The 23,912-nt window shown below is 48.2% G+C and overlaps 1 protein-coding gene across 49 annotated transcripts in view; it reads right to left on the minus strand.

Annotated features, from left to right (window-relative positions):
• The window catches only part of CASZ1 (castor zinc finger 1), a 282,930-nt gene that overhangs the window by 123,098 nt on the left and 135,920 nt on the right, over window positions 1–23,912 (minus strand). For 5 of the 49 annotated variants that reach the window (XR_015278818.1, XR_015278794.1, XR_015278793.1 and 2 more), the window contains one exon: window positions 2,822–2,899. The exons of the other annotated variants lie outside the window; for them this stretch is intronic. The gene's annotated coding sequence lies outside the window, so the exon portion shown is untranslated. The remainder of the gene's footprint in view (window positions 1–2,821; window positions 2,900–23,912) is intronic. 49 annotated transcript variants of the gene reach the window in all.

Genomic DNA, 23,912 nt, shown 5'->3' on the forward strand with positions numbered 1-23,912 from the left:
CTTTTCGGAATGGCAGGGCCATCCCAAGAAACTCAGTGGGTGGGCCTGAGACACAGGCAGAAAGTTGAGGGAAGAGACTCCTGCTCCTCTGTTTCACTGGTATCTGCAGTGAAACATCAGTGATTTATACAGGAAGTAGGTGAAGAGCAATTATAATTGATTTGGGATCGTTTCCTGATGGTGTCTGGATATGACTGATGGTGCCGTCCGACTGCTAAAGGACAGCAGGTACTGAATCTGTAGTTCCCATCTGCTGAGCTGGATGTGCCACAAATCACCAAACCCCCTTCTACTACAAACTCCTGCTTGGAGAGATGCAGTTCTCCCCAAAACAATCCTGTCCTCAGAGATGAGCTTCTGATCCCTTGGTGGCCATGGTCTGACACTGAACCTTTCTGTGCTTTGGTACAGCATGAGCCTGAGAGATACCTGCTTCCCATGAGAACCGCAAGGGAAAAATTTCTGTGTGCAATTCAACTGCTAACACACATCCTACACTTCCCTTCTTTTCTCTAGATCCTAATACATATATAGTACAGTGACATTTCACATCTCTACAGCAACTCATGCCTAAGCCCATGCTACCTCACAGATGATATTCCTGAGTGCCTATCCTTCCTCATAAGGAAGAGCAGAACAAAATTCATAAACAAATCCTTTTGTTAAAAGTCACAAGCAAGTATCCCAAATCCCTACTTCAAGTAGAATTTTACACTCCCAACAGAAACTATAGAAGCTCCGTGAACCTCTCCAGGAAATTCACCAGCAGACATGAAAGGCTTTTGGAGGCTGCAGTGATGATAGAGATTTACACATGGGGAAACTTAGTCATTAAAGATTAACATGTCCTGTCCTTAGCAGAGCCAGTGAGGAGCTCATTCCCATACAGCTCCTGCTCCAGCCACCAATTCATCCTACCTGGTACTGGAGCAATGAGAAGAGCAACCCTCTGCCACGTTTGGACTCAAGAAAAGAACTTTTAGGCTGGATGGTGTTTGGATTTTGTTGTTTTTGTTGTTTTTCTCCCTGTTTGTATTGAGCTACAGGAGATGATGGAGAGGACTGGATGTGGGGCAGACAGGGAGAACACTGTGCCAACCTCCTTGCCTGCAGTTATATTTTGTTCCCCTGGGAAGGCTCCTGAGCATGCTGCAAATGTGGGGAGCTGAGGCAGGGCACCCAGACATGCTAAATATAAAGACTGCAGGACTGAAGAGGGTTTTTGGGTTGTTGTGCATGGGGAGGGGTGGAGGTAGAGGAAGGGGCTGGGTCACAAATTGCCTACAGTCACAGTAGCCTGTCAATAAATTCCGCATCCACTTTACTTTCTGACAGGGAGTCATTCCCTAATATGGGGCTGGCAGCTTTCTGGGTTATTTTGAGTGTGTGTGATAAAGTTTCCAGGATACTGATGGCTTCCTAGGACTAGCATTCTGAAAAAAAAAAAAACAACCCAGCCACATGCCTTGATGTGTGGGGTAAAGAGAGGAATCATGGCTAATTACAGGCCTTTCTGCAAAATGAGGCAGTACAGGGTGTGAAACATGGTCCCTTCATCTAGGACAGAGTTCTCTGGAGCCAGGAGCTGAATCGTCCTACTAAAGAGTGCCCTGAAGATTTTATCATGTGTCAAAGCCTTTTCTGCAGAGATTCCAAGCAAAGAGAAAAGGCAACCTTGCACCCTTCTGTACGGCTGCTCCATTACACCTGACCCCTTGTGCACCAGGTGATTTCTGAGGATGAGACAGCCTGAGGCAGTTGGGCTAAAATATCAGAGGCAGGCAAAGGGAATTCAAGGCTGAGAGAGGTGATTTCATCTCTTGATGACTTGTTTAAGGTTAAATGGGTCACGGCAAAGCCCAGAAAATAAGCTGGGTCTCCAAATCAGCACTCGCATGCTCTGGGTTGCACTGCCTTCCCCCCTTCCGGCAATGATATCAGAGGCCCAGAGAGACCTGCTCCTTGCACTTTGATAAGGCAAATTATCTCTCATCTATTCCCAGCTGATTTCCTTAAACCTACCCCAGCAGCCCCCACACTCCATTACTCTGGTGTACTTGTCTAACCAGAGCCTCTGCTTCATTCTTACTCTCAGCTCCAAGACCAAGTTGTATTTGGCACATGGGGAAACTCCCCCAGGAAAACATGGCCTCAGAGGGATCTGCTTGTGCCAGGCTGTACCAAGGTGAGCTCTGCCCAAAAGGCAGATGGGCTTTCTGAGCCAAATTCCCTGCTTTCTAATGCACAAAAATGGAAAATCCTGAAAACCCCAGCAGATGTCCTCAGGGGTCCTTCTGACTTGGATGAGCTCTTAAAAGTAGAATAAACCAAAGCATGACACAGGTGATGTGCCACTGATTACAAACGTGCCTGGCTCTCTCCACCTTTTCCTTGACCCAGTCCCAGGAAGCATTCCTCTGGGGAGCTAGAACTGTGCCATGCAAACCACTTCAGTAATGGCAGGGAGCCCTCCACGGGCTCCTCTCCAAGCATCCTGGAGCCAGAGGACACTTTCTGCTGGGCCTTGATGAGGCTGCCAGCTCCTGTCATCCTCAGCACTGGGCAGGGAATCCCAAAATTGTGTTCCTCTGCAATGCTCAGCTGAGGTTCCTGAGGGCAGCTCTGAAGGTAAAGGGATTGGGAACCTGCAAAACCAAAGCTGCTGCCACACTTGCTAGTTTGGAGCAACTTGTCTTTAGGGACACCTCAGTGAAATGAGCTTGGTGAGATCTTGGTCCACATCATCTGACTGGCTGGAAAGGATAGGACTGGGCTCAAGATAGGGAGTCTTCTACGTGAGCAGGTAGACAAGGGCACTCACCAAAGCTGTGGAGACTTGCGAAGGAGAAGCCAGTCCCTCAGTCCATGTCTGCATCAGTTTCAGGCAAATACATTTTACCTGGAATTTGCAACAGTCAAGTAGTGTTCTCAGAGTCCCACAGCAGCACAGCTAACAAGCAGCAACTTGCTGATCTGCCATAACATGATCATTTACATTCATGTGAATGTACCCTTGGAACCATTGCAGTGTTAACCTCAGTGTCCTAGCCAAAATCCATCTCAAGCCACTGCATGCTGCCCACAGAAATTCCCCAGTCAGTTTCCAAAGTAGAGGGTCAAATTCCTTACATCCTGCCTTGGGCTGCTGCCAGAAGTACCAAAGGCTAGCTTAGGGGTAGGAATCCAGGAGTTAAAGAGAGGACTCTCCTATCGACCACATACACCACCACTGACTTCAACTGGGGAAAATTTTATCCCTGTCTCAAATCAGAAGAGATCATAGAAAGAGAGGAGAAGGTCACAGCTGTGGAACCAACACATCCCAGCCCTCTGGCACCTCCCTCACCTAAGCTGGGAGTAATGGAAGCAGGACCTGAGCATAAGAATCCCTCCCTTGTGAGTAGGGTGTCCCTCCAAGCACATGGTTACTGCATTACCACTGCTTGAATCAGGCATGTAGGCCACCCAGTGCACTCAGATCCTGCAGCCCTGCCATCTGAAAGGCCTGATACTGGCACAGCCTGAGAGGAAGCAGCCATCAGGATGGCTAAGGTGGTCTCAGGAAAGGGAGATGACAAGGAGAGCCCTGTAACAACCCAGCTCTGTGGCTGGACAGAGTAGACAGGGGAAGATGTTTTGGAAGTGCATTTGTAGCTATCTAGCCTTTCCATGGCCCCAAGAACAACGCTATGGAGAGAATGGTGCACTGCTCTACAAGCTGCTCTGAGACCCAGCATTTATTTATTTATATTATTATTATTATTTTTGCTTTGGGCACCAGCTAGTTCTGGGCCACAAGGGGTTAACCACAAAAGCTGCTTTCTCTGCCTTCACTCTACCTCAATTTCCACTGCTCCCATCACCTTCCTCCCCCACCCCCTGATCTTATGAAAAAAACCCATCAAAATAACTATTTTATGTCTCCAAATATGCAGATCATTTTCTTTAATGAAAGATGCTTGACGTCTCCGATCCAATTAATATGCAAATGCAGGCGAGGATTTATTTGTGACATTCTGTCTGGGTGAGAGAAAACAAAAAAGGCCTGTTAACCAAAACACTAATTGCTGTGACTGATTGTCACATATCATCATTTTCATAGGATCTCCTCCATCCCTGGCTTGCAGGGAGCTGTGAACCAGGACTCGGAGACTAGCAGACACCAAGGAGAAACAGGGCAACCAGCTACCTGCCTGGCACGCTCGGATGAGCCGAGGCCTCCTTCCCGCTGTACGTCAAGCCCCTCCAGCTTGCATCCCTCCCCAGCCCAACCAGCAGAGGTACTTGAAAGCAGATTTTCATGACCCCTTTTGTGCTTTCTGGGCAAGATATTCTGTTATCCTCCAAAAGCCTCAGGAGTTACCAGTGTCTGTCTTCTCTTGTTCTCTGCACTTTTACAAACAGTGCTTAGGAAGCATCATACTACCTTGAAGTTTCAGGAAGTGCCCATATAAGATGTATTGAACTGGGATCTTGTTATCACTGCCCAGCTCGGCATTCCTGGATCACATTCTTCACTTCCATAGCTCATTTGAACTTAGCAGTTTGTCCAGGAAGTGGTTTTGGTCCAAGAATACCGAACCAAACACCATCAGACTGGGAAATAACATACCCAAACTTTCCCATGTGGAAATTGAACTTGGATATTGAACTGGACAAACGACCTATCTCAGCCTCAGCCAAAGGAAGAGAATGACTGTTTACAGCAAGCACCATCTCTTTGTCCACCCGAGCATAAGGCACAGAGGATAGTGAGAGGGAGGGGGTGGAAAAGGGCACAGCAAATCACCAAGGCTGTATCTACACTGCAGTTCTCTTGAGTACCTCAGGCTGAGCAGCTCTGGCAGCAAAACCTTCCAGAGAAGCTGAAAGGAGCCCTGGGCAATCAGCCTGTACCAGAGTCTGTGCTCTTCACAGTGTGGCCAGCTGGTTTAAAGGCATTGCTGAGCACACTCATGTGAGCTCTGCAACCTTAGACGTGGTCAAAGCCCATGGCAGAGGCAGAAGGCTGCCAAGATGTGCTGCTCACTTAACACCATAGGCCGTGCTGTCCTTGGGGGAAAACATCCACTTTCCTCTGGCTTGCACCCTTCGGTCAGCAGAAGACCCAAAGATTACCATATTTTAGAGTCTAAGATGCTTAAGGACACAAGAGAGGACAGAAGGGTTAAAAGCAGAGGTTCCCAGCTGCTGGTGTTTGATACTTGCCCTGGAATATCACCTGATGGAAAGGTGACTTCTGTGGATGGCTCCTCCTCATTCCCTCAGCTCCCCACATGCTTTCAAAGCAACTGAGAAGACACAGATTTGCAAAACTGTCCAGCATTAGGGTCAATTCTGCTAGCACTGAAGTGTTGAGTCAAACTTCTAGGACTTCAAGGAGATCAGGTTTAGGCAAACACAAAGCACATACAAATCCTACCAAGAGTATTTTCCTGCCATTACCTCCCACGTAAACAATTGCTGGAATTGCCACAGGGAGATTCTGTGATTATGTACAGAAAGGGCATCAATCAGGCCAACTTTCTATTCAGCTGCCCTCCCATCCACTGAAAAAAAGTCTGGGAACGTTTGATCTAGAAGTTAAGAGCACAGGATTGAGAGGTGGGTGCTCAAGCACCACTCCCTGCTCTGCCAAAGGCTCATGAACACCTGAAAATTATTCATGTAACTTTTCCTGTGACTTGATTTCCCCTTTGCTTGAAAAGAGCAATTAATGCTCCTTTACTTTGCATAAAGTCTGAACTTTTGCTGATCATTACAAGAGCATTAAGGACACTAAACTTGAATTAAATGGCATCATGGCTGTCAGGGTGTGTGCTCATGTTCCACTGTAACGCTTTCCAACACAGAATCCTTAAATTTTCTCTAAACCTTCATCAACTCAGCACATCAGCCTACACAGTCATGAGCAGAGAGTGGGAGAAAGCTGAAAGGGCTGGGTAGTAACAGAAGCACATCTCAGCCCCATAATCCAAGTAGCTGCCAAATGGCATTCCTGTGCTGGTGGATCTCCCTGCATGCTTCCAGGTCCAGCACTCCCTAGAAAAAAGAAGCAAAAATTCTCACCACCACCTGTAGCTGAGTGAGAAGTGGGTAGAAGCATTTTATTTAACTTTCAGGGTGTTAGGATATGTCAGCACTAAGAAAGACAGCAGATTCCTGACACCATTAAAACTGAAGTGAAATCTGTGTCTTAATGAAGTCACCCGTTCTGGCATCTAGCTCAACAGAGACATACTTAGCATGGATAACATAGGCTGTACCTTTAATGTGAATCTGAGATGCTCTCCAGGGTTTAGTTGACCAGCTAACACATATCAAAATTAATTTTAACCTTTTTTACATAATACTTTTCTTAAGTGTTAGCAGAAAACTGCCCTACACAAATCCTTTTCTTTCCTCCTTGCAAGGAGAAGATCCAGGAGATGAACTCTGCAGAGACTAGAGAAACAATTTCTGGTTTACAGCATATATGCTTTAACATCTGGTTTAAAACCAACCCAGATCAAAAGGGACCATAAATTACTACTCTGATGGCTGCCCAGTGGTCTGTACAAAACACAAGAGTCACACTCTACATCTGTATCCATATCTACCCCCTTTAAACAGGTCAGAGCAGCTGTGTAAGGTGTAGGAAGTATAATCTCAGAGAAAATACAAATCTGTGATGGTACTGATAAAAATTTCCCAGCACAGGCAAGAATATGAAATGGACAGAGCCAGGTATTCAGGCCTGAAGCAGGAAAACCTACAGATGCAGATGAAGTGTAACATGCTTCCTGCATGTCCAGATTCCTTGTTGGAGCAGAACTGGGGACATCACCCTCAGAAGTTCTTGTCTCCCTAAGTGCAATTCAATGACACATTTCCTGATAAAGCCAACTTCCAGGGGATCTGGCTCACAGACAGCCAAGACAACAAAGTCAGCTCTGGGCTGTGCACCCTTGCAATGCAGGGACGCACAAAAACCATCTCGTCAGCACGCTCAGCCTTTCAGCAGTTCTGGATTGCTCCCAAACGGGATGTCTGCTGCACCCCGCCACCCAGCTCTGGGATAAGGCAGCACTCAACTGGAAGAGGAAAGGGCCCCTGAAGAGATGCCTGAGGGATTTGGTGGGCTGGGAACCCGGAAACTGTCTGGGATGTGGGTGGAGAGATCAGTGTGAAATAGCAGAGCTGTGACACATACACTTTCCATTCATCAAAGGATTCATCCAGGGAGAGAAAAAAAGTCATTTTTTTCCCTGCACACATGAGGAAACTGAGGCACTGAGCCCACCTGGGGACTTGACTCCAGGAGCCACACCAGGCCCAGCCCCTCAGTACAGCAGAGTTTGACACCAAACGCATCCTTCCTATCAACTTTACTCCAAGAGCGTTATTTCAACTACACAGGCAGGGAACTGAGGCACAAATTGGGTAAGAGATTTGTTTTAGATCAACACAAAACTTGGCATAGTAGAGAGCTGAGACAAATCTTAGATCTCCTGAGCCCCAAGATAACGCCTTAACAGCCTCTGTTCATCAGCAAAGACTCCCAGTTCTGTGATTCAACTAGTTCATTATCCCACCCCAAGAGTTTAAGGAAGATCTCTGCTCTGGCTTCTCTAATCACTAAAAGGAACTAGTTTCAGACCTGTTCTGAAAGCTGTTAATGATCTGGTCCTATTAGGGGTAGGAGGCTCATGGAAATGTTGGATAAATCCCACAGGGATTCTTCAGCCACAGGTCCACAATGTGGGCAGGGTTCCTGTGATCTTACTTGCAGATGGAAGAAGAGTAGTCCCTTTTCTTGCTGAATACAAAAGGAATACAGGAAGAGGGACAGTGGCACAAACACCCTTGGCCAATAAATGTAGAAGAGGAGCAGGAAAGCCTGTCACTGCAGTTGTCCCCAGGTCCCCACCTCTGTTTTAGCTGCTTTGGGCTGACAGCCTCCCTTTCTATAGCATCTAAATACCCAACAACTTCAGCAAACCCACTCTCATAAGGCATGGTGCTCTTCCCAGCACAGGAAAGCGAGGGATAGAGAGGTAATGTCCTTGGCTTCAGAGCTCAGGTAGGGTTTGTGCATCTGCCACTCAAGCTCATGACAGATGTGATCACAGACAGAAAAGAAACTGTCAAGACCAGGGCGTTCCCTCTTGTGCCATGGAAGTGGTCCATCGGTCTGAGGACTTCCAAAAGGCATCATTCTGTGATCACTGACGTCCCTTATCCAGAACCAGGAGATTCCTGAAGCTCACCTCGATGGACCTCATCCGCCCCTACTACCAGCAAAAGTGGTGGGAAGGGCAGCATTTGGTAGGGGCAACAGCACTGTGGCAGAGACACTGGAGAAGAGACAAGCAAGGGCTGGTAAACAACTCCCTCCCATCCCCAATCCCAGTACTTTGAAGATCGTGTGTTTTGAATTTAATTTTGATTTTCTCGACTTCAGCAGATTAAAGTTGAAATAACCTACAAATTACTTAATGTGTTGTAAATCTTCTGAAATTAAGGCCTAATGGGTAACACATGTCGGCAGGCAGGAGACACAGAGGGGAAGCTGGGTTTCTCACCAGCTCAAGGAATGCTGTGAGGATCTGAGCCAAAGGAGAGGGGGCTGGGGCATGGGATGTGGAGTGGTAGCCCTTCCACACCAGCCTCCCAGTGCCCACTTTACCTTTGGGTTAGAGCTAAGAAGCCACCCTTCATCCTGCCATCCACACTTCCTGGCAAAGAGAACAACCAGCAGACGGGCTGTGCTGGGAGGCTGGTGAAGGAACCGGGTGGCAGGACACTTTTGGACCAGCAAGGGGCACAGACAGCACAGAAAACCCACCTAGACACATCATTTCCCACTTTCCCTCACTGCTCAGCCCTTCTGTGTCTCCTATCCATCTACCAGAGCCCTGTTGCCAAACACAGTGCCCCTTCATACCAGCACAAGCCTGCGGGAACCTTGGGAACAGCTGCACCACCTCCCACCTGGGATGCCTTGGCATGTGGGTCTCTGCAAAGCCAAGAGCTGTCCCTCTTGCTTAGGGCCGTTCCTCTCCATGCACCTGTCTCAGTGGTCCCTGCAGCGGGCAGCCTCAGCTCCTCTCCCACACAAACCGCCAGCTACCCCGCTGCTCCTGCCTGCTTGGGTTCCCCCTCCCCTCCCTCCTCTTCAGCAGATTTCTCTCAAGTGCGCTGCCATATGGTTCCAGTTAAGCCCCATATTTTTTCTTGTCGATTGAAAAGACACACTTTCCTCTGTGCCAGACAGTTTACAGATTGCTCTGTTGGCTCAATTTCTTATTGGATTTCTCAAAAAAACTGACATTTTAAATTAATTTACAGCCACAACAAAAAGAGTTCAGAATTTTAATGGTGTTGTAAGTAATTTTTAGGTAATCCACTCCAGATTTTGATATTAACCTTTGAATCGGAGTTCAGGCAGCTACTATGTTACAGCACTTTAGCTGGCCTGGGTTTTGGGGAGGGGGCAGTGGGTTGCAGGGGGGGAGATAATTTACTGCATGGCAGCATGTGAGCGGAGCGCATGGGAAAGCACATGGCAGCCCGTGCACAGGGCAGGCAGCCCGGGTGCATGGCGGAACGGTGACATGTGAGTGCAGATGTGTACAGGCATGTGCCTTCCCAATACGTGTGCCAAGGCCGGTGAGCGTGTGTGGGAGCTGCTGGAGGACAGGGAGCAGCCGGGCCCAGGGGCAGGCCGCGGGCACACACCTCCGCACGGGCGTCAGCACGCGCAGGCAGGTGCGTGGGGAGACCAACCTGCGCCCCAGAGCTCCGCAGCCGCCAGAATCTGCTCGCAGGAAGGCGGGCGAAGGAAAGCGGGAGTGGAGGCGGCTCAGAGGCAGGTGCTGGCACCTCAGCACCAGCACAGATGAGCGCAGCAGCACGTGCAGGTGTGCCCACAGCCAAGGCCCACCCTGGCAGCCAGGGCCTCCCACACCCTTGCGTACGTACACATCGCCCAGATGTAGGCCGCAGACCTGGCTCTGCCACCTCCTCAGCCCTCCTTCTGCCAGGGCCACATCCAGAACAGCACCCCACAAGGGCGACAAGCGGGGCCAGCTATCGCCATTCCCTGAACCTCTGCTCAGGGCAGGATGTGAGCATCGTTCTCCCCTTCTTGCTGTCAGCCCCATGAGGTATTCGCTCACTGGGCCACCCTCAAAGTCTAAAGCCTGAAGGTAAGGGACATCTGCCAAGTGCAGCGCGAAAGGGGCAGCAGCTTGAGGAGCTCTGCATGGAATAGTGAGGTGTCTGAAAAAGCAACTCACTTGGGATTAGAAATAACATCAGAAAAAAGACACAGATACTGAAAATGCCCAGGGGAGGAGAGAGGGAAGAAGAGAAAAGAGTGGAAGGAATGAGAGAGGACAACTAAGAGTGACAGGAATTAAAGAAGGAAATTAGGTGGCAAACAACAGCAACAAAAGAAAGAAAAAGCAAATGAGAGAGCAGATGACTGAGAGAACAAATTGAGGAAGAAGGGAAGGAAATTAACAAATAATTAAGAACAAATGAATGAGAGAACTGAGACAGAGTGACGAAGATGCAAAGCAACAAAGTGAAGGAACCAGCATCCCTCCTCCCAGTCCCAGCCAACAGTAACCATGCTTATAACCGGAGTGCCAACAAATAGGATTTGCACAGAGCCCAGCAGCTCCTCGCTTGCCTTTGTGAGCCCCCTCAGATCCCAGCTTCAGCAGTAGCCAAGAGATCTGGCCACCTGTGGAGCAACACACCCGGGCACCTTCTCCAGCCGTGGGATGGGGCACATCCATCCTCAGCATCTCCCCAGCCACAGTGAATGCGCCAGGGTTAGCAAAACGCCTGGCATGCCCCTGGCCTGCTGCCACAGGCCTTCACATTCCATTTCCCTATATCATTTGCTCTGCCTGGAAATCCCTTTTCACTTTCCAGCTGCATATGGGCAGCAAAGCTCCTGTGCCACCCTGAGCTGTGTTACCACCATGCAATTGCCAAACCAACTGAGACAAAAGGAGAAGGGGAGGGGTCTGAGCACAGAGCTGCAGCCCTCGCCAACATTTTACTAAGCTCTGGCACAGAGCACACGGTGGCTGGATATGGTGCCAACTTACTACAAGAGCGGATTTTTAACATTCCTCTCCTCCAGGAGTCACTCAAGGTAGCCAGGGAGCCTCAAGTAGAGAGATGTGACGACAACAACAGCAGCTTGAGGTCTGCTCTCTTAGAAACCCTGCCATGGGACAGCAGTGACAGCAAGTACCATCTTCTGGAGCATAGGCACAGGTGGGAGCAGTCCAGCCAAGGCAGCCCTCATTGCCCAGTTATGGGCTCTGGCATAAGTCTGGGACAGCAGCTCACAAGACTTGTGAGGAGTTCAGGACATACAAGAAAAGCCAACAAAGTCATAAAAGCAGTCATAACAGCCTAAGAGCACTGAGGTTCTCCAAAGGCCAGAAGAGATGGGATGGGAGGAGCACAGGAGATGCTCCCTTTGCTTGCTCCTTAGTGGCATCTGGACCCTGCACCATGGTGGGGGGTCCATCCCGCTTCCCTAACCATTTGCTGCCACAAAGGTGTGACTTACAGCTCCCTTGCTAAGCACTGCTGTCTCCTTCCAGCTGTGCCACCTCCTTTGCTCATGCAAGAACCCGTGGGATTCATGCACTCTCCTGCAAATGCAGGAGTTTGAAGAAGTGCCAAGTCACTTCCTGGTCCTGCATCCTGCAAGACACAACAGAGGTTGATACCGCTGATCAGACCTGGCATGGAGCCACTTGCAAGGACAGTGTGCCATGTTCTGGTCTACCTGGCACAGTGCCACAGGCAGAGTGACTCAGATGTCCCGTGACAACATGCCATGCATGGGGGGGATTTGGATGCCCCCTGGCACTGTGCCAAACTGGGGAGAGCTTTGGATGCCCCCTCTGGCATGATGCCAGGTGCCAAGGGCTTCTCCCTATGGCACTCTGCCAGCAGGAACAGGGACCCTGGAGCCTGGGTCCAAGCTCAACGAAGTTCTGGGATGGAGGACTGGATGTCTTCTGTTCCTGTGCCAACTCTGCACAGTGAAGACATCTGCATTTCACTAACGTAGGAAGCAGGCTGATGAGTCTTGGTGACAAGGACCCCTGAGAGCTCCCTGCTCAGGGCTCCTCTGGAGCAGGGCTGGCCTGCCACTCAGAGCACCCTTTGGCAGGCTGCCTCACCAATGATTGACTGGGGAAAGTTGCTATGACGACTCTGGTTTGAAAAAAAACCTCAGTAGTTGCCAACTATTTGTGTTGTTGTTTTACAACTGTGGCCAGTGTCACATGAGCAGGAGCCAGCTGGGGGCCTGGGGACACAAAAGCAAATGGCTTTTTAATGGAGTGTCCTGCCAGCGCTTGAAGACTCAATAAAGAGGAGCTGGCGAGACCCCTTCATGCGGAAGGCCCTGTGCACGGGGCCAGGGCCTCTTTGTAGAGCCGCAGCCAGGGTGGGAAAGTTTGGAGACATCAGAAGAAAAGCCTCCTCCTGCAGCTCTGGGCTCACAGCACTGTCTCCCTGGGGGTGGATCTGTCCCCAGCTGGCCTGGATGTTTCAATGGAGCTCACTCCGGGCACTTGTCTCAGCCAGAGCTGGTGCTGCCCAGTAGAGCAGGATGGCAGCATCTGGGGAGGATGCAGGAAGGTGTGGGAGGAGACACAAAGAGTTTTCCTCTTTGGAGCTGGAGGAAGACAACTCAAAGAACTGGAAGGGAAAAAATGGAGGAGAAGGAAGAGGTGCATATCCCCACACCTCCCAGGAGCTGTCCCTGCTGACAGCCAGACTCTGCCTGTGCTAAACCCAGAGGATACGTGGATCTCCAAAGCCAGCAGGTTTGAACTCGGGAGCAGATGCTCCTCTCAATTGGAAGAGCCTAGGAGCAGTTTCAGGGGACAAGCTGGCAGCATGAAGAACCAGCAGCAAAGACCAAAGACATGTCAGAAGCAAAGGGCATTTAGGGGCACGGAAAATCCTCAACTTAAAAGTAAGGGGAAGGACAATCCAGGGGCACGGGGGCTCAAAGAATACTCTTCCCAACCCCATGCAATTTTCTCTCTTCAACTCCAAGGCCTTTTTTTACAGAAGGTATAATTATATTACAGAGTTCCTGTGTAAGCTACTGAGCTTTATTAATTAATCCTTCTTGGTCTCACTCCAGCCAGAGCCTTGGCCTTGTGCAGAGATGTGGAATTTTCCAGGAAAACTTGAAAATCGTCATCAAGGAGAGGAAAATGTTTACACTCAGCCTTTTAAGTGTAAGACAGAAAAAGGGCTCATTTCTCTGATTCAGCTGTAAGGTGGGAAGAGGCAATGAACACACAGTACAGATCTGGGGCATCCCTGACGAGAGCTGTCCAGAATTAGCATGGCATTTTCCCAGAGAACACCCTGAACATGGAAATTTGGTTAAGGGATTCCTAACTGCAGACTTCGATATGGATAAAGAGAGGCTTAAAAACACACCTAGCTTTTAAATCCCTCTGAGCTCTCAATTAAGCTTTCTTAGTTCAGACTTAAACCCTTGGAGCCAGTGGAACAGAGGCAAGGGGGGCCCCATTAGCTTTTGGATAGTCTGAAACAAGCTGATTCTTCAAATGACATGAAGCAGACATCAAACAAGGCAGAAATTACCAGGAAGAGATGGAAGCAGCTGAAACACCTTTCTAAAGGGGTTTTGTGTGGGGATATGAGACTCTGTTTGAATTCCTGGAGAACTCCATAGATTATAAAATAACAAGTGTTACCTAATATCATGGCATATAATGGAGAACTAATGCCATCAGACTGACTCACCTTTCCCAACTCTCATCAGGCCACAACAGAGAGGAGGGAACAATACTATGTGCAGCCTGTGCATACCCTCTCACTCCTTTCCCAGGTATTTTTACTTGGAGAAGGTACCTGCCTGCCAAGAAGCTGGTCTTAGAGGACAGGCATGGACACTCCTCACCCTGGTATAAGCTACAGCTGAAAAACAAGAGGCCAGAGTCTTGTTAAAAGGATCACACAGAAAAGTTTGGCCTCAAAAGGCAGTGTTAGTTTTTTTCTGCAGTGGCCAAGATGAATAAAAAGCTCACCTGATGAAAGCATTTTACTTCAGAGCTCAGGGAATCACCTTCCTTCCTTCTTCACACTGGAAACTCCCTGTGTGCCAAAGATTTAGCACCTCACCATGCTCTGCTTGTGGAAGGGTTGTGCATATCCCTGTGCCTGTCACTGAATCCTTCAGAAATACATCCAAAGATGCCCACCTACACTTCTGCACATACAGCAGTGGCACTTGGGCATTTACACCTGTACACAGGCACATTTTCCTACCTGCTCATGACTCCTATCCATCATGCTGATGAAACTCTGTAACTTAAGAAACAGCACCAAAGCAGCAAAACAAAAACAAACTCTCAAACAGAGATGTCCCTCCATAGTACACTGTACCCACCCACAGTGGCTGGAATCCTGAGCTTGTCTAGTTCTGTCCCGCCTTAATTTCTTGCCCTAAATTAGGTAAACTCACTCCATCCAGGAGCCACTGGCTTCTACTTCCATTCTGAAAAAGTAAAGGTGAGTCATTGATCAACAAAATAAATTAAAACAGAGAAAAAGGCAGTAATTGGTGAGCACCTGCCTGCAAGGAATGGGAAAAATATCCCCCTCAAAAAAAAAAAAAAATCCTCTAGGAAAACAAAATGCACCAACATCTTTTTATTTTGTTTTTTTCGGTAATTATACTAAAGATGAAAAACTCATAATAAACATCTCCCAGTCCCCACCTGCTAACAGTAATTATAATAGACTCAACAATAAATGGTAAAGCAGAGCAGTGCTGCATCTCGGGAATTCTCTAGGGTATGTGGATTAGCTCGGAAAGCCTGAATGATTAAAATACACTAATTAAAATTTTGTGTTCCTTGGTAACTCGTCTGCCTGGGCCCCTGGTGTTGGCAAAATGGGAATTAACGTGACAAAAGCAACACAGAGGGTTTTTGTTTTAAATAAAGAAGCGGGGGGGAGATCTATATAAACAAGTTCTCTCTGCACACACACACACACAAATTCAGAGGGACACAAACTTAGGGAAGGACTGAGGCGTGTTACTGGTGTCTGGGATGAAAGCAGCAGTGAAAGCCTTTCCTCATTGCCTAGTTTGTCCCCAAACCATCAGGAGGAAAGCCTGGGAGAGAGGAAGGGAGACGACAGAAAGCACTGGCTTTATACAAACAGGGTCATGTGTGACCAGGAGCCCGGCTCTTAAAACAATTAGAAAAATAAACACATGGAGAGGTGGAGAGGCTCGCGCAGGGAAACCCCAGCACAGGACACTCTTCCGCTCCATCTCCCTCACACACATTCCTCCATGGTCTAGTCTGCCCCGCTCTTTACCAAAGAAAACAGGACTTTGGGATAACACACGAGAGCTTCTACCCCACTGCAGATACACAAAAGAAATTGAACACTTTTGGGTTGCCCTTAGCAACCTAATTGCATCAGTACATTGCACACAGGAGCCAAAGTAACTGAATTTTGATGAAAAGACGGCGGTAATTTACGGCATCACGAAATTAGTTGTCATAGCGACGGGTTAATTACATCTCAAATTAACAATGCAAGTGTGGTGAAATTAAATATAAATCATATTTTCTGCATAAATTATAGGGGTTGATTAGACCGGGGCTCGGGGAGAGGGAAAGGTTGAGCCGCCATGGGCCTACGCAGCTTTCTGAGCCGACGAGAGAGTCTCCTGGAAACACCGTGAGGAAGACAGAGTAGGGGGGGAATAAGAAAGTGTCAAAGAGAAAAACACACTGCCTTGATGCTCATCTTCTGTGGGGTTTTCTTGGGCTTTTTAATTGTCATCTGAACTCCCCCTTAGTTTCCCCTCGTGGCTTCTGGAGGAAGTGGGGAGAGGAGCCAGGCCCATGCACCGTGAGGAGCTGCAGCTCCAGCCCACCCCGGCACTGCGGCTTGGAGCTGTGCGTGGGCTGCCTGCTGCCTGCCCTCAACACCTCCCTGCCCTCTCCACAGGACAAATGAGGGGCTGACTCTCACCGGCACTGCTCGGGATCTTTGTGCCCAGCAAAGAAGCCTTGAGGCCAGCCCAGCCCCCTTGGTGCAGGTCACCACATGCCATCTTACACCTCTGGAGTCGCACTGCAGCTGCCTGGGCTCTTAACACATCCCTAACCTCTAATTTCTTGCCTGGTTCACAGCAACAACATGAAATGCGGTCTGCCAAACTAAGGAAATCCATTCCTGGCAGAATTTCTGCCTGGAGGAGTGGCACAGCCTGACCTGACACTGGACAGGCAGAGGAAGGCAATCTCTGATGCATTCTCACCTGCAGTTTCTGTTTGGAGCACATCCCGAAAAGCAGGTCAAACCAAGTGCTGAAATCAGGGGCTAGAGGAGTAAGAGAAAGCATGCAATACTGCTAAGAAATAACAGCAGGTAAAGGAGAGCTCTAGTTCCCAGCTGCAGTTCAGACATCCCAAAAGAGCAGAGCAAAGCCCCCTCATGCCTGGAGACGGGTCCCACGCTCTGCCAGTACAGGACTCTGGTGCAGGTGGGAGGGAACAGCTCTGCTCTGGGGCAGCACGATGGCTACGGCAGAGACTACAAGAAACCTGGGAGTCAGTCACCAGCTACACCACCGAGGAGCTATGTGGCTGCTCTATTAAACTCTTGGTGACCCTTGGCGAGTGCGGAGCATTGCCACTCACAGTGGGACACAGCTAACAACAATCAGCAACTACAGAAAGAGTGGCTAAAAATACCCACTCTGCCCATGCCCCGTGAGGCCTGGCAGCCCTGGGAGCTGGGTGCCTGCAGGAGCTCCAGCCACTTCTCCCACAGATGCTCTGCTTTTGGCTTCCAGGGACTCATAGGCCGTAGTCAAAGTCCATTGGAGGGGGTGTACAACAATCTTGCTGCCTGGCTGCCAACCAGCCCTGACCCAAGCAGGGGATGATGTTCAAGAGCTTGGCACTGCTCTTGGGCCCTCGCTTCTGCTTTCAGGCTAGGTGATAAGAGGCACCAGGCACCTTTGTACAGGGCCCCAGTGCTGGGCCCAGCCAGCCCCTGGCAGCTGCAGCACAGCACTGGGGAGGAGAGGGGTTGTGCTAAGTGTCCACTCCAGGAAAGAGGGGACATCCTTGTCAGGAAAGAATACAAGGGAGACAAATCCTCCATGCATAGTCCTTTGCTTCTCCTTCTGTGAGCAGAGTGAGGGAAAGCTTAAGAGAAAGTCTGCAGAAGGCAAATACGATATACCTGAAGCACAGGCAGATGAGGATTAACACCAGGAGGAGCCAGGTGAGCTGCTCCCCCAGCTCCATTAGCCAACAAGTCCTCCCACAGCCCTGCAGGACTTGCTGCAGTCCCCAACGCAAAGGGAGATCCCTTTACTCTGAGATGTTTAACTCTTCAGACATCTACTATCCCTGAAGAAAATGCGTCCAGGAATCTTTCTCACTGTGCCACTCTTGCAGAGTTCAGTGACCAAGCTCTCACTTGAGACTACTCAGCCCAAAACATCATGTTGCAGGTTTGTTTGCCCATCCTAGTCCCGGAAACTTTGCCTGTAACAACCCTCCTGGATCCACCACCCGAGGAGTGACTGCAGGTGTAAGGCTCTTGGGTGACTTCCGTAAAGTAACAGTTCCCTTCCACTTTCAAAATGTTTTTCCCTTAGCCTGCATCTGCCCTGACTTCTTTGCCCTTACACAGGCCATCTGCTCATGGTGTAACACCACACTGCCACCTCCCAAGTACCCTCTCAGTTTCCAGCTCCTCACCTGCACTGCCACGCTGCCTTGCCTTCTGCCCACAACAGCTCGCAGGCAGCACTCAGACAAAAATACTGAGACCCTCACAAAATCCTGCCACTTTCATCCAGGTCTCTATGAGGAATTTTGCACAGAGGGGAATTTAGGGTTTGGGGTTTTTTTTCCAGAGGGGAAGGAGAGAGCATATGAAAGAAAGGAAGGAAAAAGCCTAAAAGTAAAAAGCCCCTCTGGTTCTGGCAACCAGCGTGATCGATGGTGGGGGATTTGCATGTACATTTCATTAATTTTTCAGCATGCATTTTATTTATCTATGCGCCATACATCTGCTGAAGTTTATATACTTGATAATATATAAATATAGACACACAGCAATCAATACGACATCCGCTTCGCAGAAGCTTCCATTAGGCACACACCACCCCCCTCCCCGCTCTTTCCCTTCCTCATTTCCACAACCTGCTGCCTGGGCACCTTGTGCTGTTCAATCGGTTTCCGATTTTCATTAGCGGTGGAGCGCCAGCTCCCCCGGCCCCCAGCCCTCCCTGTGCCAATCCCATTCACATCCATGCAGGCCAGGGAACTGCACCCATGGCCAGCAGGCACCTGCCCTGTTGTGGGGAGCCACTCCTGCTCACCCTCCCCTTACTCCTGAGCCTTGAGTGCTGGGATGCCGGGGCTGACTCAGGCATTAGGGACACCTCAGAGTGCTCACAGCCATCCCCATCCTTCCAGTCGTTGAGCGGGACTGTCTCAAGAGGAGATGGGACCATCAGTGGGGACAGCACAGAACCTCGCCTGGGTCACAGACACTCCAGGTACTTTCACACTGACCTCTCATTCGCTTCCCCAGCCAGGCCAAAGCCAAGGCCTGAATGTCAGCACTGGGCACCAGGACAGACCAAATATTCTTGATCCTTTGTCCATCTGTTTTCCCCACTCCCATTTTAACTCCATCATGCCACTGTCTTGACTGTGTTGCATGTGATACATGAGTATATGTGGATGGGAGAGAGGGAGAGCACATCCAGACAATTCTCTGGAGGGAAACGCTCCAAGGAGAGCTCTGCCCCCAGAGCCCTCTGAGCCAAGCAGGGCACCCTGGCATGCTGCTGCCCAGCCAAATTACCTCCTGCGACACAGCCTAGAGGCTTATTAAGTGGCTTTGTAGCCAGGATCAAACCCCAGCTGCTAAGAACAGCCTGGCTTGGTGTAAACTGCAGCCTGAATTCCCATTTTTATCTCAGTTGACTTTCTTAATTTCTCCTTAAAGGCTGGGAATTTGATGTGAACATCCAATCTGTCCCCATTGTATCTTTGTCTTTGTAAAAGCTCTTCTATGCTCAATTTCTGGCCTGTCACACATCTTGGGCCCATCACTCCTCATGGAATGTTTCTAGTCCTCCTTTCCATCCCAGTTTTCAACTCCATAGGATTGAGTGTTTCTCATTATTGATTTATCTGTCTTCATTACAGTCTTTATCTCAAATTGGCTGGTCCATCTATAGCACAGCTTACAAACATTTGCAGTCTGGAACAAAACACTTGGGAGCCACTCAAGCTACTTTTTGTAACAGCCAGGCAGCACATCATATAAGACAAAAAATGTAGTGTGGAAGTGCCTTGCATCACAAGGAAACACAACTGGGAAATTTATTTTAAAAGAGTAATTGTTCCTATTATTATTATAACTGACTACAAACAAATCAGTGGAAAGCCTGAGGAAGTTTATAAAAGCTTTCTGACTGATTTAGGCTGGGAAAAGAGACCTTTTCACAGTAAAGAATGTATGAGAAGGTGTGTGAAAGCAGAGCAAAGAAATTAAAGCCCAAGTGACAGATTTCCAGGGAACAGGTCTGAATCGTGAGTGCATCTTTCCTGTCTAACTAAGGAGCCACACAACCTCTTTAAGAAGCCACTGGATGTGAATGGCCCAAACCTTCACTCTCCCAGACAGCAGCCTGGCACACTGCTCTCCTCAAGCAGGAGATCACTGGCCCGTGTTAAGATACAAGTGGAGGGTTTGGCAGCAGACCCTGCCCTGTGCAGGGGCCACAGCTGCCTCATAACAGCCTGTCCTTGGCACTTGGAGATGGCCACAGGCACCCAAACCTCAACTTCTCCACCATGAACCTCTTGCTTGTGTCCCAACAGCCTTCCTTCCTGGCTGCATCCCACTCCATGCAGCAAACACCATTCAGCTACTGGTCAAGAAGAGGTTTGCAAAGGGAAGAGAGACCAAAAATAAATAAAAGGATGCCTGTGCCTTTAAAAGAATTTTCATTTATAGGCTCTTCTCCTCTTCCACCATTTCAGTGATCTATATGCAAATATGCTAATGAATGCAAATTAAGACACCACTTTTAGTCCCAATTTAATAGAAAGCATTAAAATACCTTTTTTTTTTCCCCCCAAAACCTCCATATGCATGAAGGAAAGGCTTTTTAAAATTTATTTTATTTATTTTTTTAATTTTTTAACTTTTTGTTTAAGCCACATCCAGCAGCAAATACACCATCAAAGTGCTGGATACAAGGAGGAGAAATCTGACTGACATTTCCAGGTGCCAATTACTACGATCTTGTTCTTCTGGGAAGACTGTGAATTAATTTCTTCTATTTTTTAAAAGAAGCTATTAAACTGATGGTTCAGCTACGCTGTTCGCACTCTCAGTCTCCCCCACACCTCAGTATAAGCCCAGTGTGGAAGGAAGACCATCACATCCATCAAGATGTTATATTGTGTGTTAGGTTAAACTCACTTTTTTGGAGGGGCAGGTGTGGAAGAGCAACACACATCATCCTGGGAGCAATGCACATGAATCCTGGCTCTGTGGGAGGGACACACCCTGACCATGAGCTGTAACTAAAGCCTGCTACTTAGAGGGGCTGGGATAGCACAAAAAACTGACACAATTGCCACAGGATCTCCCAGTGTCCTATTCCCAGAGAAGTCCCCATCCCAACATCAGCCTTCCCAGCCTATTCAAAATTTGCTTAGCTTAGTTGTGTGAACAAAACCCTCCAAAACCCAACAGATGCAATGCTAGATTGTGTTAGCAATGCTGTGAAAGTCTACAGGAAAATAAACTATGACTCATATTCTTAAAAGTATTTTAAATACAAATCTTTCCACTCAAGCAAAATCACGGTTTTCACCAAAACTTTTTGTGATGAAAAATGTAAATGAAGGAATAGTCAAACTTTTCACAAATCCAAAGAAATTCTGTACAGTTGTTCATGTACAGAAGGAAACTCCATTTTCCTTTGAATATTTTATTTGGTTGCTTTCTAAATGAAAACTTTCTGCTTTTACCATCTTGTCACCTACCACTGTCATTTCATTTTACTTTAAGATCTAACACTCAAAATTGTGTAAAATCTGAATGGTTGCCTCCATTTAACTCAAAGCAACTTTACACATATTTATACATACATTTTAATTGAGAAGCAGGAAATTACTCCTCACCCAGCCGTACCTGCTGCACGCCCCTTGCCCCAGCACTGCACACCCAGTGCCACAAGGCCTAAGCAGAGAACAAAAGCAGACAGACTGCACTCTGCTGACTGGGGTTTATCTGTGGTAATTCTACCTCCTCCACAAGGGAATTGGCCAGACTCCTTTTGCAGCAATACTCAAGTAAATCAAGATCAAAGCCTCCCTCCAGGAAAATGGTACTGTTATTTAGGGATTTACACAGCTTGGGCATGGATGAGAATCCCCTCCCTGCAGAAAGTGCCTACATCTCCTTGGTGAGCACCCTTCAAAATGCCTAGAGCACGGCAATTCCAAGTGAAAACTGTGTTAACAATGATCAATAGGTATAGCAGGCAACTTGCTGCATGACAACACTTCTTCCTGGATGAGACCAGGAAAAATCAGCTTCAGCACTCTCTGTGCCAGCTGAATGCTTGTGCTACTGACAGGGACACTGCTGCCAGCTCCGCTCCATGCCAGGGCAGCCACTCTCACCCGGCGGTACAGGTAGAAGGGACTTCCTTATCTAACCCAGACTGAACAAGATGGCCAGGAACCCACTTGCTCCAGGAGCCAGAGTGAAGCAGCTGCCAATCTGCCTCGCACGGGGCCAGGTGCAGCGATGCCGGACACGCCTCGTGCTGGGGGTGCCAATCCTCGGCTCATCTCCAGCTCCCTGCCCACCTTCCGTGTTTGCCCAGGGCCTCTGGCTGCCCTTGGGATGGGGCTTTTTGACTAGGGCTGCCCCAGAGCAGTCACTCAGCCCCTGTGGCACGGCCTGGGTGATGGATGTGGCTGCTTTGTCCTTAGAGTCTGCTGCACTTCTCCTCCCCACAAAGCGCACTGCAGGTAACATGAAAGCACCAAGTGCATAAATAGGCTCCTCTGACATGATTGGGCACATCTCTCAATGTTTATGGCAGAGAACAGATATTTAGATATTTACAGGGAATATCTTGTCAGTGCCAAACCCTATGTTTTACTGTCAGAAAAAACAAACACAAGGACCGAAACTTGCCTGCAAATGGAAATCTGCACAGGAGAAAGTGATTTCCCCATCAAACCAGTTTTATTAGATCTAAATATCTAATTATTTTTACCAAGTGTTGGGATACCAAACATTTTACGTGCAACTTTTAGATCATGTGTAGGAGTCTTTTTAGAGAAAGACCTATGTATCTACATATATATGATGAACCTGATTTGAATGCCATCTGAAATATTTTTCCTTTTTCTGATTTTTCCTGGGATTTTTTTCCTAAATAAAGATTAAAAAAAAATTCTCTCTCAGTTACTAGGAATTTTCCTAGCCCAGAACACCTCCCACTCCAGTAATGTTACTAATGAGACATTTGCACCTCTGAATATTCCAGCAGGCTATTTTCCTTGATCGCTTTTCTAACATCTTTTCAGAGTTGTTCTTGTAATTTTGTAAATGCACAGTCATGAAAAACACATTCCAAACACACTCAAGACTCACCAAAGCCCATCCCTCCAAAGACCAGAATTCATAAAATTAACAAACATCAAAAACACTACATACAAAACTCATATGTAATACAAAGAGTGTGTATCCTAAAACATACAAAATCCTTATGACTCAAGCCCAAACTCCTCCACTGGCCTCACACAAGGAAAAACATACACAAATCTACATACATTCTATCTACACACTATAGAGGTATGTGCCCACACAACAAACACTAAGCTAGAATAAAAGCACACACAAACAGCCTGATAAACACACACATCTCGTTCATACATACATTACCTACACAAACCACAAAAAACAGAACCTAAATATAAACTCCTCCCCAACAATACACAAACATCCCCCAAAAACACACCACACACACTCAATGCCTGCCAAGTATACACAAATACACACAGCAAATACCTGCTTCAAAACATACAACTCATCAGAGGCAGCCCACTAACTACAGAAAAAATGTGTGTATTTAAAGGTTCAACACCTTATGTTGGCTTTTCCATTCAAAGGAGCAGGGAAAATGAGACAGACAGACGGACAGAGGGGAAGGAGAGAGTGGGCAGGAGGTGATAGAGAGGAGGAAAATGGAAGCTGCCTTGTGGGGAACGATGTGGATCAGGCTGTCATCTGGAGACTCATCTTCATCCAGAATTAATGTCCTAAAGTTCTTTGGTTTTACTCTAAATAGTTTTAAAGTGACAGCAAAAGCTGGCTAGCTAGGCACACGAGTACCCCAGATGGCTCAAGCACTTGGGAACAGAAAAGGCAGCAGGTCCAGCATTTTGGAGTTAAGCTGGAGAATCCAAGCTGGAAAGAGGAATGTTATTTTTAAGACGTCTACAACATGCTCTAAAAAGTTTCACCCATAACCTCACTCAGAGGGGTCAACAGGGAGCAGGATGAGAGGGAAGTGTAGACTTACACCACTGCCAGCAGCTCTGCCCTAGAGCTGTGGGAGAGGGATCAGCACTGGGATCCCTGCTCTGACCCATGGGAAGGCACTGGCTGTGCAGAGCAGCTGCAGAGAGCTGCAGAACACTGCGGGGAGGGCCAGCACAGCAGGTCCCCATCCTGCTCAGCTCTGCCATGGAGAGGGGATCAGACAGCAAGTCTCTGAGGCACAGGAGCAAGCAGGCAGAGGAAGATGC

Source organism: Cyanistes caeruleus, chromosome 22 (assembly GCF_971803275.1).
Source record: "Cyanistes caeruleus chromosome 22, bCyaCae1.hap1.1, whole genome shotgun sequence".
NCBI lineage: Eukaryota > Metazoa > Chordata > Aves > Passeriformes > Paridae > Cyanistes > Cyanistes caeruleus.